General features: G+C 37.7%; 1 protein-coding gene across 7 annotated transcripts in view; it reads right to left on the bottom strand.

Moving 5' to 3' along the window:
• The window catches only part of LOC118643107 (zinc finger X-chromosomal protein-like), a 53490-nt gene extending 40890 nt beyond the window's left edge, over positions 1-12600 (bottom strand). The window contains exons 1-4 of one of the 7 annotated variants that reach the window (XM_036281011.1): positions 12471-12600; positions 10461-10539; positions 7151-7294; positions 6476-6565 (exon numbers count right to left, since the gene is read on the bottom strand). The gene's annotated coding sequence lies outside the window, so the exon portion shown is untranslated. Of the gene's footprint in view, positions 1-6471; positions 6566-7150; positions 7295-10460; positions 10540-12470 lie in introns of those variants that run through there. The other 6 variants (XM_036281000.1, XM_036280999.1, XM_036281004.1 and 3 more) reach the window with 6 other exon arrangements.
• Between the last annotated feature and the right edge of the window lie 1946 nt (positions 12601-14546).

Consider the following 14546-nt stretch of genomic DNA (forward strand, 5'->3'; position numbering starts at 1 on the left):
GCACTGAAGCACCAGAGGCCTGAGCAACTCAGCAGTCCATAACACAGGCGTAGAGCCGGCCACCCAAAGGGACTGTGAGATCCAGTTTCCTGCCAAACCTGCAGGGTGTGGGGGCACCTGAAAGGCCCATGCGACCCAGCTGCGCACAAGATAAGCGGAGAGGATGTGAAAATGGAGGCAAAGAGAATAGAAGCTATACAGACGATCTCCTAAAACCAAATGGGAATTACAACTAAAATAAAGACAAATCCTCAGAAAAAAGCAACAGAGAAGCAGCAGGACAGGACCATATAACCAGGAACACTGGTAGAAACTGCAGAAGTGCAAGAGGGTGGCGGGCTGGGAGCCAATGGACAGCAGCAGTCTTAGCTATGAGGAGCACACTTGGGAAATAAAGACCAAGCCTGCTCCACAGTGCAGAGCGCCTGCAAAGAGCCCTAAATTAGCCACAGCCACTCACCTGGATGCTATGGCACAGGGAGGGCAGACTGGGCTGGAACTCTGTGGGGACTCCCAGGATTTGGAGGGCACTCAGAGTTTTTGCTGATTGTGGCCACAAAGGACAGTGGCCAGTATGCTCCTTCCCTGAGCTGTGGGGAAAAGTATCAACCCCCACCCCCTTGAAGATTCAACCTTTTTGAGGTGAGGCAAAGAAATTCAAACTGAGGCTCATTAATGACAAGCATCTATACCATCCTCTGGAAATCCTCTTATGCAGAACACCAGGGCTACATTCCAAGGCACCAGGTAACTGAGACTGCTAGCCTCCAGGAAAAAGCTACAGGATAACTGAACCTTTCCTGGGCTTACAAATCTACCCAGGAAAGTAAGACTTGACAGCGGAGTTTAACGTGGGCCCACAAGGCTCATCCAAACCCAGTAAAGAGAGCCGCAAACATCAGGACCCCAACACCCACAGAGAAAATTTGGCAGGCTCCAAAAATCTCTGAGATAGCCAAAACGGTTAAACAAAGAAACATCCCAAATGAAAGAACAAGAAAAATTTATCAGACATGAAATAATGAAATGCAGCTCAGGAAATTATCAGAGGTAGAGTTCAGAGCCATGATCTTGAGGAAGCTCAACACCATGACTAAGGACATCAGCACCATCAGTAAAGATACAGAAACACTGAAAACCAACCAAGTAGAAATAAAGAATAACATAGCAGAAATTAAGAACACATTGGAAGGACTAAACAGCAGAGTAGAGGAAGCTGAGGACCAGATCAGTGAATTAGAGACAGGGTAGAAAAAAAATCAACCAATCAGAAAACCAAACACAAAAAATAATTAAAAAACAGGAAGACAGCCCTGGCTGGTTTGGCTCAGCGGTTAAAGCGTCGGCCCGTGGTCCGGAGAGACCCGGGTTCGGTTCCCGCTAAGGGCGCGTACCTCAGCTGCAGTTTGTCTCCGGCCCTGGTTGGTCATGCGAGTGGCAGCCACTCGATGTGTTCCTTTCACATCGATGTTTCCCTCTCTCTCTCTTTCTCTCTCTCCCTCCCACTCTGTCTGTACAAAAAATGGAAAAATGTCCTCGGATGAGGATTAAAAAAAAAAACAGGAAGACAGCTTGAGAGAACTGTGGGACAACTGGAAACATAATAACTTTCGCATCATAGAGATCCCCGAAGAGGAAGAAAATGGATTAGAGAATATATTTTAAAAAACAGCAACAGAAAACTTTCCTAACTTGGTAAAGGAAGAAGGCATTCAAGTTCAAGAAGCAGAGAGAGGCCCAAGAAAGAAAACCCAAAACAGGCCCACATCAAGACACACAGTCATTAAAATGTCAAAAATTAAAAACAAAGAGAGAATACTATAGTTAGCAAGAGATAACCAACAGGTTACCTACAAAGGAAACCCCACAAGGCTTTCAGCTGATTTCTGAACAAAAACACTAAAGGCCAGAAGTGAGTGGCATGAAGTAATCAAAGTCATAAAAAACAAGGATCTGAATCCAAGACTACTCTATCCAGCAAGGCTACCATTCAAAACAGATGGTCAAATAAAAGGCTTTCCAGACAAACAAAGGCTAAGGGAATATATTAACACCAAACCAGCACTGGAAGATATGCTAAAATGACTGCTGTAGTAGAATAGGAAGAAAAACAAAACCACACTAAATAAAAATGGCAATAAGTAAGTACATATCAATTATCACCTTAAATGTGAATGGTTTGAATGCTCCAATAAAAAGACACAGAGTAGCTGACTGGATAAGATAGTGTGACTCACATATATGTTGTTTACAAGAAACCCACCTCACAACAAAAGACTCACATAGGCTGAAAGTGAAGCGATGGAAAAAAATCTTTCAAAAAAACAAAAAGTAAAAAAAACTGGGGTAGCAATACTCATATCTGATAAAGTAGATTTCAAAATGAAGGGCATAACTAGAGACAAAAAAGGCCACTACATAATATTGAAAGGATCTATCCAACAGGAAGATAGAACCTTGGTAAACATATATGCACCCAATTCAGTAGCACCAACATATAATAAATATCTTCTGGAGGACTTCAAAGGAGAAATCAACAGCAATACAGTCACATCACTGGATACATCTTTTAGACAAAAAATTAACAAGGGAACACTCTAAATGAAGCGCTAGATCAAATGGATTTAATAAATATCTACAGAAACAGAGAATTACCCCTCAAAACCACAGAATTCACATTTTTCTCAAGTGCACATGAGACATTCTCAAAGACAGACCACATGTTAAGGTACAAACTAAGTCTCTACAAGTTCAAGAAGACTGAAATCATATCAAGCTTCTTCTCAGATCACAAGGGCATGCAACTAGAAATCAACTGCAACAAGAACATCCAAAGACATTTGAACACATGGAGACTAAATAGCATGTTATAAAACAACAAATGGGTTACAGAGGAGATCAAGGAAGAAATTAAAAACTTCCTGGAAACCAATGAATATGAACACACAACAACAATAAATATATGCAATGCAGCAAAAGCAGTTATGAGAGGGAAGTTCATAGCAAGACAGGCCTACCTCAGGAAACTAGAAAAGTTTCTAACAGACTATCTAACTTCACAACTTAAAGAACTAGAAAGCAAACAAAAGAAAACCCCAGAGCAAGTAGAAGGAAGGACATAGTGAAGATCAGAGCAGACATAATTGACAGAGACCAAGAAAACAATTCAAAAAAATCAATGAAACAAAGAGCTGTTTTTTCAAAAAGATAAATAAGATTATTGGACTCTTAACTACACTCACCTAGAAAAAAAGAAAGAGCCCTGGCTAGTACAATATTCGTAAATCAATAAATGTGATACATCACATAAACAAAACGAAGATAAAAATCATATGATCATATCAACAGATGCTAAAAAAAAGCATTCGATGGCTGCCATCAACAAATCATCAAAAAACAAGTGTTGGCGAGGGTGTGGAGAAAAGGGGACTCTAGTACACTGCTGGTAGGAATGCAGACTGGTGCAGCCACTATGGAAAACAATATGGTATTACATCAAAAAAGTAAAAATTGAACTTCCATTTGACCCAGTGATCCCACTTCTAGGAATATACCCTAAGAAGCTGAAACACCAATCAGAAAGCATATATGTACCCCCATGTTCATAGAAGCACTAATTACAATAGCTTAGAAAAAAGCCGTGGTACATATACACAATGGAATACTATGCAGCTTTAAAAAAGAAAGATCTCTTATCCTTTGAGACGACATGGAGGTACCTGGAAAGTATTATCCTAAGTGAAACAAGCCAAGCAGAGAAAGACAAATATCACATGATCTCACTTATTTGTGGAATATAATGAACAGAACAGTCTGGGGATTCCCAGAGATGTGGAAGTGGAGTACAGACTGACAATCCCCAGAAAAGGGGTGGAGGTGAGAGATAAACCACAGAACGTATATGCATGTATGCATGAACAATGGACATGGACAACAAGGCTGGGGACAGGGTGGGTGGGGGTAATCAGTGAGGGAAAAATGAGAAACATCTTTAAAAAAAGAAATTAATTTAAAAAAAAAAGCTGTGGTACATATACACAATGGAATACTATGCATCTATAATAAAGAAAGATCTCTTATCCTTTAGGATGACATGGAGGGAACTGGAGAGTATTATCCTAAGCAAAACAAGCCAAACATTGAAAGACAAGTATCATATGATCTCACTTATTTGTGGAATATAACGAACATAACAGTCTGAGGAATGGGGTAGTCCCAGAGATGTAGAAGTAGAGTACAGACTGACAATCCCCAGAAGAGAGGGTGGTGGGGGAGAGATAAACCATTTAACTTGTATGCATGAACAATGGACATGGACAACAAAGCTGGGTACAGGGCAGGGAAGAATAGAGAGGGGGGAATCAATGGAGAAAAAAGCAAAAACATCTGAAACAAAAATAAATTAATTAATTTAAAAAATATTACAAAGAAAGAAAAGAAAAGCATGAACTAAAAAGGGGAAAATTAAAAAAATTGAGGATATCCAAAAAAGGCTTCTGTATCAGGAAAGGAAACCAACATAATGGAAAAGACAACCTACAGATCAAAGAAAATATTTTTATTAATATTATCAAATATGGGATAATATCTAAAATATATAATGAACTCATATTACTCAAGAGAAAGAACAAGTAATCCAAATAAAAAATGGGGCAGAGAAATTAATTTTATCAACTAGGACATACAATTGGCTATTAAATATAGCTGTGGAATCTTTCTCATTGTCATTAGAGAGAGAGAGAGAGAGAAATTCCAGAGACATCACCCTGTATTTATTAAAATGGCTATAGTCAAGTAGACAACAGATGACAAGTGTTGGCAAAAATAAAGAAAATTAAATCCTTGAGTTTCGTTTGTAGGGCTGTAAATTAGTGCAAACACTATGGAAACAGTATGAAGGTTCTTCAAAACAATAAAAAAATACAACTATAATACGATCCAGCAATCCCAGTTCTGGGTATATATCAATAGAAATGAAATCACTGCATCAAAGAGATATCTGCATTCAAAAAAATTGAATCATTCACAAAAATTCACACATGGAAATAACCTACATGTCTATCAATGAAATATATACGTACAACTGAATATTATTCAACCATAACAAGGAAGGAAACCCTGCCACTTAAACATGAATAGACCTTGAGGTCATTATGGCAAGTTAAATAAGTCAGACACTATACAGTCTTACTTATACACCAAATGTAAAAAAGAAAAAGAAAAAAAAAGCTAACCTCACAGAAAGAAAGAAGAGAATAAGAATTAAACTGAAAGGGACAGAAGGGCTGGGGAAATGGGAAGCTGTTCGTCAAAGATTACAAACTTCAAGTTAAAAAATGAGTTGAGCTCTGGGAATTTAATGTATAGAATGATCACTATAGTTATCAATACTACATTACATACTGGAAAGTTTCTGAGAGTAAATATTGTTTGATCACAAATAAAAAAAATTATAATTATGTGATGAAAGAAGTGCTAACATTGTTATCATTTCATAATATACATATATCGATTTTGTTGTATACCTTAAAGTTTATATGGTATGTTGATGGCATTTCAATAAAGCAAGGGGGTGGAGTTTAACATCCAGAATAACCTTTTTTATTCATCCTCGCCTGCTTTTCTTTGAAAGTTTTAGAGATAATTTTGAAACTTTTTTTCCTTTTTTTTTAAATTAACATTCTAATTTGCTTCCCACCTTCCCCCAACTGCAGAGGCTCCTCTACCACCCCACATTCAGGATTGTGCATTCAGCCATCTTCTCTTCTGCTTATCTTATCCCTGTGGCTTCGACTACCATTTACAAAAGATGATTCCTCAAATCCACAAACTCAGGGTAGGACCTATCACTGCTGATTATATTCATCTGAATAATACCCAGTTTCTCTTGACAAAATCACTATGGTTTTATGTTTAACCCTGTCTGTTAAGATATTAGTCGTCTTCATTCTTTCTTCCCAATTTCACGATAAGATCCTTTCTTTTATTCTCATGATTACTTTAATCTCAGCTCCATTATTTCTTGATTCCTGAGGCTGAAAATAGTCCCTCAAATGGCCTTGCTTCTTTCTGCCATTCCCACGGACACAAACAAAAGACTAGAACCCAGTTAAAGGAAAGTATGATGCCAAAGTACAGAAGCATTTCTTCCATGTACAAGAAGACTAATCCTCCTGAAACACTAATTTGATCATGACACACCCTGCTGAGATAAAGTCATCACTTTCCCATTACTTAGGGTGCTCTACAATATGAACCCAAGCTAATATAACAGACTTATTGCTATTATCAAATTTTGCCACCTAAATAGCCAGCATATTCTTCAATCATGGCTTTTGTGATTCTCAGTAAATCTACTTTGGCATTTCACATCCTAAAATTTCCTGAGAGGTGAGGTTTCAACAAAGTTACACCTATTCATCTATCATAAACAAAGTCAATAATACAGTCAATAACTGCACAGATATTTACATACGCAGAAAGATGCTAGAGATGTCAGACACTTAGGGGTTTGGTAAGAGCAACAGGTTCATATAGCCAGCCAAATATGTCAGAGAGCTAAATCCTGGCAATAAAGAAAAATAAATAAGTTAGTAATAATAACAACAACATCAACTGAAGTGAAAAGCTAACATTAACTACTGAGTAGCACTCCAGGCCTTTTTCTGCAGTCAGCCACTAATTCAAACCTTCAAGTGTAAGAGACAACTTCAATTTCTCATATACATTTACATAGTCTTGCCTTTAAAAATGACTACCTATACCAGTTTTATCAACACAAACAATCATTCAGCAATGCAGTCAACAAATTATTTCCCCCTCAACTTCACTACTGATAAAAACTAAAATAGGCAAAGAAATTTTTTTACACTTCTAAGTATAAAATAAAAAATTACCTTATTTTAATAACCTTTCTTGGGATAGAACTGATAATTCCCTCCAACAATTAGAATAACACCATCTTCTTAAATAGACTATACTGTGATAAAGGTTATAGTATATGGTTTGATGATTTAATTGTTATATATAGCAATCTGAAGTCAAATAAGCAGAATAAATCTGGAAACCAAGTCTAAAGATTAGATGAACAGACCTAATGTTATCTGTTATCAAATACCCTGAAAAAACTTTACCTCAAACCCACTATTACCTCTAACTCAGTTTAACACTTGCCCCAGCTGGAAGAGTCATCATCTTGAAATTACCACACAGATCTTGACCATTAAAATCATGAGCTTCCTGGGAAATTCACAGTTGAAAATTTATAGTTGCAAGTAAAACAAAGAGAAAAAACCTAGCAAATATACAAAAATATTTTTTCCATTTTTCAAAAATAACACCATCAAACATTTAAGAGTTCAGCAGTATTTCATCTATGTTAAGATACTAATGACTATAATTTATATTTAACAGATCCTGATTCATAGATAGTTTAATGTCTCTCTTCTGGACAAGCTTCAACACAATGTTTATTTAACCACATTTCTTAATGAAGTATATGCTTGCTCATGTGCATGCAAAATCAATTTTCGGATTCTGGTCTCCCAAAGATAAATTAATGCCTTTTAATATAAGTCTACTCTAAGTTTCCCTCAAGTCATGATCAGAAAACAAAATAATTTATAGTATACAAGGTAGACAGAATGTCTCAAGTTGCTAGAGATTCAAGAAAACTAAATTTGTAACAATTTTTCACAGAAAACAAAAACTGGTGAAAAGTAGACTAACAGCATGCACTTGTTTCATGATTGTTCATAATTCTCCATAGCCTCTGAAATTTCAAATTTTTTAACTTTTCCAAGGGCAACGTATTATACGTTCCAATATACTATTTAACATGTATTAGCAGCAACCCATGTAGCAGTAATCCAATAATGAATGTAACTCATCTGGAATGATACAAAATGAACAGTTAATGGATACTGCAGGAGTGATAAATACCTCTGCTGCCTAGACAGCAATAATTCTAGGAACTATTAATTATAAATACACATAGATTTCAAAAATGTAAAAATATGAAAGTGTATGCCAAATTGAATAAAATAGTCCTGGGCTGGTGTTCCCCAGTAGTGAGAGCATCAGCCATCACACTGAAGGGTCTTGGGTTAGATCCTCCGCCAAGGGTACATACCTGGGTTGTCAGTTCTATCCCTGGCCCTAGCAAGGGTATATGCAGAAGACAAGCAATCAATGTGTCTCACATCAATGTTTCTCTCTCTCTTCCCCTCCACCCTTCCCTTCCACTATATAAAGAAAAAGGAAGAAGAAAGGAAGAAAAAAAATCAATAGAAAAAAATATCCTCCAGTGAGGATTAACAACAAAAAGTATAAAATACGGCGTTACATGATCACGTATAAAAGTCAACAGTCTGGTCCAGCTGGTGTGGCTCAGTAGTTGAGCATCGCCCCCATGCACTGTGGGTCACCAGTTCAAATCCCAGTGAGGACACATGCCCAGGTTGCAGGCCCATTCCCCAGTGGAAGGCATGTAGGAGTCAGCCAATCAGTGTTCTCTCTCATCGATGTTTCTCTTTCTCTCTTCCTCTCACTTCCTCTCTCTCTGAAATCAATAAAGGAAAAAAAAAAAAAATCAAAAGTCAACAGTCTGGCCCAGCCAGTGTCACTCAGTGGTTGAATGCTCACCCATGTACCAAGAGGTTGCTGGTTTGATTCCAACCAGGGCCCAATCCTCCCAGTGGGGGGCATGCAGGTGGTGGCCAATTGAGTCCTCTCTCATGGATGTTTCCATCTCTCTCTCCCTCTCCCTTCCCTTCTCTCTAAAGTCAATTAAAAAACTCTTTTTTAAAATAAAATAAAGTCAACAGTCTGTTACAACTTGTAACGAAGTTATAATTTGTAAAAACTGCTATTCACCATGTAACAAAAACTACACAATACAGCACAGTACAGTTAACAGAGTAGACATAAAAACCAAGAGATATATTTTGTGCATTAAAAGCATGTATCTGGCCCTGGCCACTGTGGCTCAGTTGGTTGGAGCATCATCCAGTACACCAAAAGATCAAAGAAAAATTCCTGGTCAGGGTACATACCTAGGTTGAGGATTTGAACCCATCAGGGATCATAATGCTGGCAACTGATTGATATTTCTTTTTCTTTCTCTTCTGCGCTCTCTCTCTCTCTCTTTCTTTGTCTCTCTCTCTCTCCCTCTCTTCCACTCCAAAATAAATCAATAAACATATACTCAGATGAGAATTTTTTTTTCAAGGACATCCCCCTGTACCATCTTGGCTTCTACTACATATGTGCTCAGCAGTGAAATTTCTTCTACTATTTTTGTTGTTGTTGTTGTTAGTCCTCACCAGAGAATTTTTCCATTTATTTTTTTAGACAGTGGAAAAGAGGGAAGGAGAGGGAGAGAGAGAGAAGTAATGTGAAAGAGGCACATTGACAGATTGCCTCCCAAATGGCCAGGGCTGCGGATTAAATCTGTAACCCAGGTACATGGCCTTGACCATGAATAAACCCAAGACCCTTAGGTCTGCAGACCGAGGCTCTAACAGCTGAGCAAAACTGGCCAAGGCCAGCCAGGGGAGAATTTTTTTTTTTTAAAGCACATATTTGAATCTATATATTCTATACATTTCATACAAATACAAACATCTAACAATTTTTCCAAATGATTCTAGAATAAACCAAAGGAATCAAATAGCTAAAACAATTCTAACTTTTTCTGACTCTGAAGAACCATAAGAAGCAATTTTATATATTGTGGCTTAATTCACACATAGTTAATATTTATGTGTATAAAACATAATTTTTTAAAAATAAAAATTAAAGCTGAGTGCACAGCCAGGTGACTCGTTTAGTTGGAGCATCACTGGGTACACCAAAAAGGTTGTGAGATGAATCCCCAGACAGGGCACATACAGGAGACAACCAATTAATATTTCTCTTTTACATCCATGTTTCTCTCTCTCAAATAAATAAATAAATAAATAAATAACCTAGGGTGAGGATAACAACAACAACAAAAAAAAAATGAATTAAAGCTGAGTGATTTTACAACATTCACTTCTAAACAGTTAACAAAAGCCTAGTACTAAAGTTTCTAAAAAAACTAATTTTTTGAAAATATCTAGCCTAAAAGAAGCAAGTTTTCATTTGCTTCCTTGTTCAATTTTGTGAAACATGTCACACTGTCCTGTGCAAAAGTCAACTAACTGTACACTACATTTATGGAAGAATTAAGGTAAAAAGAGTAAATAACTTTTTAACATTGTTATGAAACGTTTCCCCCTCCAAGACACCTTGAAAAGGTATCAGAGTTCCCCGGAGATTCCTAAACCACATTTTGAGAACCACTAATCTAGATCCATATGTAACATGGATGTATCTCAAATCCCACTGTTGAATGTAGAATATATGAAATGGTACATTTAATATGATACCTTTTCTACAAAGATAAAATACAAATAGATTGTTTTGGGTACACAAACCTGACACTGGTTACCTCTGAGAGAAAATGAGAATTGGGATGAAGCAAAACCCTTTAACTGCACCTCCAGTATTTCATTTCTTTAAATGAAAAAAGAAAAAAGATATGAAGCATATATAAAACAAAATGTTATAATTTCATCTGTCATATCTAGGAGATAGTTACTTTTTTAGTGATTTTGAAACATTTCATAATTTAAGAGTTACTATATTAATTATGTTACTCTAGTTTTAAAAGCTTTCAAGACTTCACAGATTTTTTGGTATATACTTAATTAAAATTCCTCTTTCAATGAAGCAAGTTTAAACTAGTACCTCTTTATGTTATGCTGTAAGAGATCTGCATTTCATAAAATAATATTTAAAAAAATAAATTGGTAAGAATAATGGGCTGCCTGCATTTGTTATCAGTTGAGGTTTACCAGAGGGAGTTATTGAACTACTGTTTTCATATGGTGCTAGTATATAATTGCTTTGATATTTATACCCTCTATCAAAAATACATCATCTGTTTAGGTACTTAATTTCAATTGGAAACGTATTCAATTCCACATAAATCTCTGTACTCAAACAATATCTATGCGCCAGAACATTCTTCTAAGGGGACAAAGCAAAATAAGAAACTATCTCTAAAATTAGAATCTTCAAAAGTTTAGAAGTTAAAATACAAACCTAGAGTTAGAATATAACAAATTTAATGTTAAATTAAAAAAGTCTACACTGCCTCTATGTGACAGAAGAAAGAATAAGCCTGGAAAAAGAGTCACGAACAAAAAGATATTAAGTAGTAGGAGTTGTAATGACTTTATGGGCAAACAAATTTTCAATAAATATTATGGGCACCTATTATGTACCTGATACATTTACTTCAGCAATACTGAGTCAGAGGAGTAAAAAAGAATTGGGTAGAGTTGTTCAGTAGGTGACTGGAAATGCTAGATGAGACATTTAGACAAAAGGTAGGCATAATAAGACTCAGTGAAGCGAGGGAAGATGTTGAAAAAAAAGAACAGAGGACTGATCTTTAATGAGTACCCATATTTAGGTCATGAAAAGAAGAACCACAGCAGACAGAAGGCACATATTTTCTGAAACACATACACACACACTTTTATGAGACACACCAATTAACTGGAATAGTTTTCAATTCTGGGAATAATAAATTTAGAAATAAGTGAGGTAAAACACATTTAAAAAAAAAAAAAAAAAGATGTTACAGACAAGATTCTAATTAGATTAACAGTGAACACTTAGAAGGAACTGAAATGAGTCACTGAGTGTCAGAGAAGAGCATAAGGCAGAGCACCTGAGCTTAGAAAGAAGGCATTATTCTTGCAGCAAAAGAAAAAAAAAAAAAAAAAGCCTATGTAGAAATAGAGGAAGAAAGCTCAGAGATCAAACGTTTATATCCTATAGCCATTTATTTTTCCCAATTAAGTAGAACGTTTTCTATGAGGATGAGAAACATCAAAGAATGGGGTTGTGTTTAAGAGAATAATAATGTTTGTGCCCAGCCGATGCTGCTCAGTAGATGAGTGTCAACTCATGCACCTAGAATTCACCAGTTCACAATTCCCTCCGTCAGGGCACGCGCCCAGGTTGTGGGCCCAATCCCCAGGTTGTGGGCCCAATCCCCAGTGAGGGGAATACAGGAGGCAGCCAATCAATGTTCTCTTTCATCTATGTTTGTCTCTCTCTCCCTGTCTCTCTCTAGAAACCAATAAATAAAAAATAAAATTTAAAAAAATGCTTGTAATTGTCAATATACAACAATTACAAATATGTTATGATTATTGAAAATAAAAATGTAAACAGAACCAGAGCACAGTCTTTTTTTAAAGGAAAGCTGCATCCTGTTAAATACACATGAATTAAAAACACCTCATTTATCAAAGATAGTTGGCTAATTAGTCTACCTATCAGTTTTCTAGATCATTACGTTCTACCCCTCAAACAAAAGACATTTTATGTTTATCCATTTTCTATGGAAATTCTTTAAATTATACACTTACCTGTCTTAATTATATACTTGAGTCTAATTTACTCTTAATCTTGAACATCCATTGTTGCTATACTGGAACATTTGCTGCAGCTGTACTGTACAGCATACAATTCTATCTTCTTTAGAGCTCTTCTATGTCTTTCCCAGCTGTCAAGATATAAAGCAACTACTTCTACAGTTTATGTTTACCCTTAATACTTCAACAGCTATAATGCATTAGAAATTTATGTCTAATCTCCTTTCTGCAATCCACTTTCTTAAACTTTTCTAAAGTACATTCGTGATCAACATAAAATGTCTTAGGGAGCTTCAATGTTTCACTTGTTGCCTAGGAAAATGGATACTTTTGTTTTTGTTATTTTAAAATTCTAGGAAACAAGCGCTGCACATGTTTTCTGGAACTTCTGCATCTAGGACATTCGTGTATTAATCAAAGCATGAGCTTTAAAAAGCTTGGTTTAGCAATGAGTAATAAAAAGATTATTTTTATGAGGGAGTTATTTTCACCAAGGGAAAGGAGAAGGTTTAAGGCCAGATGTAGGGCATTGGATTTTTAGGAATTATTCTTGTAACCTCTTTTTTAAACTGGCTTCCTAAATTATCCCTGTACTTTTCAACCATGGTCAATAAATTTTTTTCACTATCCGAAATAACACTTATGAGCAAGTTTATTTGGTATTTGTATTTAGGACAGAAAAAGGAGTAGCTGAGGAGAAAGGAATCATTCAAACAGCAGCAATATTCTTGGTATTCTAGTAATATAAAATTGATTAACACACTGGTCATTGTCATTATTTGTCAACTTTGAAACTTCCAACGGTTGGAGCCAGGACTGATAAATCTGAAGTACAGTTCAGGTGTTCCATTGCTCAGCTACTTTTACAATCTACTTTTTTAGTCAAATTTCTACCACCTCCCTACCTATTCTCCAGCCAAAGTATCTGCTGTGTTCTTAAGAAACTTGACTTTAACAATGCCCTTTATCCACTCCCACCCCGGTGTAAAAGTCCTAAGCATCTTTCCCTTCCCAACTTGCGACACGCTTAAGGGAATCCTCTAATCCTTTCCTGCAGCTCGAAATAAATTCCTTTTTCATATCTTATAAAATGAAGTTTTCAATACAGTTTTCCAATTAAGAAAACTTGCATTATGCAACTTTATCACCCATTAAACAATAGCGGTGATAAATTTTTTCCATCAAACCCAGTGTTTCGTTTTTCAGGTTCACGAGAGACAAGTGTTGGAAAACAATCGTGCGGCAGACCAGTAACAGCCACAAATGACTCTGGTTAATGCTAAAGTACAGATAAAATCTGTTTGGGTTCCATCAGCTTGGTGAGCCCACGTTTCTGGTGCGCCAGGCGCTCCCTCCCAAAGCACCGAACGCTGCCGCAGGTCACTTTAAAATGCAGCGGAATCAACAGTCGTCAAAGACATACACGAGACAGGGCAGGAAGGTGGCGCTACCACCGAGCGCCTGTGGCACTTCTTGGCAACGACAGCAATGGCCACGGGGTCGTGAGCACGCGCCCCCCCCCCTTCCGCGCGCACACGCTGCGGTACCCGGCCTACTCGCCGGGTCACCGTAGCAGCCGCCGCCGCCCGCTCTCCACCCCTCCACCTCGCCACATTGGCTGAAGCGGAACTTTCTCTTCCGATACCGCCTTCAAGATGGCGGCTCCCCCTCCCGGCAATCCTTTCAATCGTTCCCAGCACCAAGCGCAGAGCCGCCACCATGTTGTCCCCCGACCCACCCCCCTCACCGATATTTACATAGTGAATATCCGCCCGGCAGGCCTGCGGCCTTCACCTACGCCTGCAGCCTTTGCCTCCTGGTCAGACTATGCCCCGAGCGTTACTATGGGTCCGCACAGGCGCCCTCCCAAAGTCTCTCGCAGTCCCTGGGTCATCCGGCGACCCCCCTTAATTGCCCGTCTGTCACGGAGCGCAGCCCAGTCACCGCTCGAGCAGCCGGATTTCTCCCCAGGCCTAAATGTGGCCTCCTCGGGCCCGCTCGGCGCCACGGCCGCGGCTGCGCCCAGCACTCACCAAACCTAGATACCGGTGGTCAGCGTCGGTGGCGGCA

Source organism: Molossus molossus, unplaced genomic scaffold (genome assembly GCF_014108415.1).
Source record: "Molossus molossus isolate mMolMol1 unplaced genomic scaffold, mMolMol1.p scaffold_m16_p_30, whole genome shotgun sequence".
NCBI lineage: Eukaryota > Metazoa > Chordata > Mammalia > Chiroptera > Molossidae > Molossus > Molossus molossus.